Genomic DNA, 2,594 nt, shown 5'->3' with positions numbered 1-2,594 from the left:
TATATATATATATATATATATATATATAGTCTTATAAAATCAGTGCTGAAGAGCGTGCTCAGTTCAAATTAATCATGCTGTGCTTTTAAAAGTTGCATGACTCCATAAAGAAACCTGATGTGGAAGACAGTATAAAACAAGTTTCCTCCATTGCACTGCTGTGTGATTCAGTGAGACATACAAGTGTGGCTTTAACAGGAGTTGTGGTCAGAACCAGCTTGTTACCTGCTGGAAATGGGAACCAAGTGTTTTCTGTTAAAGGTTTTATAGGAAGGAAGACTAACTTGTTTATTTCTCATGTAAACAGAACAAAGTAAAGAACACACAACTTCAATTAGAGATGACCTGTTTGACTGTGAGCAGTGTCAGATAAGTTAATCCACATTAAATCAGAACCTAGTAAATGGAAGTATCTACATAAAAAGCTTGTCTTATTCTGAAGACAATCTTTTAATTAAGTTAGCTCCTCTGCTGCTTCCAGTAGCCTTAAGTTTTATTACAAATTGCAGGAACCCGAGTCTAACGCATAATTACTGCTTCTTAAGGTGTTTTGTTCACTAGACTGCAACTGTTTTAGACGAGTTGGAGACATAAAATTGTGAGAAATACACAAATGTTTACTTGGAAACACACTAATGACTTGTTTGCACAAACACTGCACAAAATGTTGGCCCAAAATTACCAGAAGTTCTTATACAAGCCAATGAATAATTACAGCGTTCGTACTCTGGGATCAAACTACATGAAGAACGGTTCAAGATGGATTCCAGATCCCTGCAACGACTCTGTGAATATTCTGAGGAAAAAAAAAATGTCTTGAAAATCTTTGAAACATTTGAAATTTCTGAAAAATGAGTATGAGCCTCTGTGACTCACAAATGTTTGAAGCATTTTGGAAAGTCCCTCACAAATGCTGTTGTCAAGTCGTCACCAATAATTGCAGCCCAGTGAGATACTTCCTTTAACTCTCCTGCTGCCATTGGCTCTAAATGACCCAGGGGCAGCAGCATGGTTAAGCAGGTGTGCATGCGACCCTTTACATTCATTCAACCTTTATTTAAACAGATAAATCACACTGAGCCTCAAAGACTCATTTACAAGTGTGACCTGTTTGGACAGACAATAAAAGTGGTAAACTGGACACATGTAGGAGTCGGAGGCGAAAAAATTCCTATCACTGTTTTTTGTTGAAGCATTGAGCTGAGCATGTTGAGCTGAAGCACATCAGGAAGTGCTGAAAAATAAATTTAAACTGTTTTATTTACATCTGGAGTTTAACAGTAAAGGTAATTTTATTTTTATCTGATGGCTCTCTATAGCTAAAGGTTCTTCCCAGAGATGCTGCACAACTTCTCTGCTTTGTCTTAAAGGAACCTTGCAGACTGTCAGGGGTCTGCAAGCAGCGGCTCTTCCTACAATAAAAAAAAAAAAAAAATCACAAAAGAATCCATAGTTTATTGTTTTAGTTTTTAGAAACTGGGCAACAATTATGTACTTTTTGCCCCTTTTTTTTAACATGAATCTCGTCTTTTACTTTGTCTAAGAGTGTAAAAATATCAATAAATGTTAAAAATCATTACATACTTTTAGTTTTATAAAATCACCCCTACTGTTCAGAAAAGCGCCCTCCAACAAAACTTAAAGTGGTCCGTGGGCCACCAGTTGAGAATCCCAGTTGTAGCAGGTATTGTGGCTCCGGACACGTTTTAATTTAGTGAACAAAGGGTAGAAATGACTCTTGATCATAAAGGTTGCAGACCTCTGGCTAGGTGTTTGAAATGAAGACCATAAAACTTCCTTCCTTGTTCCTTGAAGCTGTGTCACCTCCCACCTGAAAGGCTTCTCTGGTTGGGATCATGCATGGAGAGTTTCAGGATTATAAAATAAAGTTCAGTCAGGTCATCTGGAAGGTTTCGTTTTTGTTGAGACGTTTCATCTTTTATCCAAAGGACTTCATCAGTCTGAGGAGCCACAACAAAGTTTCACAAGCAGGAAACCTACATAGTGGACCAACCAGTTTGCCAGTGATAAGATGGATTCTGGGGCCTGCCCTCTCCCCCGCCGACTCCTCTGAGGCAGCCATACCCAAAGTGGTTCAAAACATCAAAGTCCATGCTCAATAATCCAGGTAGAAAATCCAACAAAGTTCAGTCAGATCATCTTATCACCAGCAAACTGGTTGGTTCACTACGCGAGTGTGCTGCTTGTGAGACTCAGCTTGTTGTGGCTCCTCGGACTGATGAAGTCCTTTTTTGGTGATGAAACGTCTCAACAAAAAAACAAAAAAAAAAAACTGTTCAGATGATCTGACTGAACTTTGTTGGATTTTATACCTGGATTATTGAGCATGGACTTTGATGTTTCAGGATTTTACTGCAAGTCACTGCAGGCGCAATCACACAAGTGACCCAACCATCCACCTCCGTCACTTGTGAGCTGTTTAGCAATGAGATCAACATGTGGAGTGTTTCAGCCACGTGTGGAGTGTTTCAGTCACGTGTGGAGTGTTTCAGTCACGTGTGGTGTGCTTCAGTCACGTGTGGTGTATTTCAGTCACGTGTGGAGTGTTTCAGTCACGTGTGGAGCGTTTCAGT

General features: G+C 39.4%; 1 protein-coding gene across 1 annotated transcript in view; it reads right to left on the bottom strand.

The window, feature by feature from the left end:
* Positions 1 to 2,594, bottom strand: part of antxr1a (ANTXR cell adhesion molecule 1a) — a 31,810-nt gene that overhangs the window by 1,220 nt on the left and 27,996 nt on the right. The window lies entirely within an intron of this gene.

Source organism: Nematolebias whitei, chromosome 8 (assembly GCF_014905685.2).
Source record: "Nematolebias whitei isolate Nwh7 chromosome 8, NemWhi1, whole genome shotgun sequence".
Classification (NCBI taxonomy): Eukaryota; Metazoa; Chordata; class Actinopteri; order Cyprinodontiformes; family Rivulidae; genus Nematolebias; species Nematolebias whitei.
The sequence above is the reverse complement of the archived record's forward strand: the minus strand, read 5'-3'. Positions and strand labels throughout refer to the sequence as shown.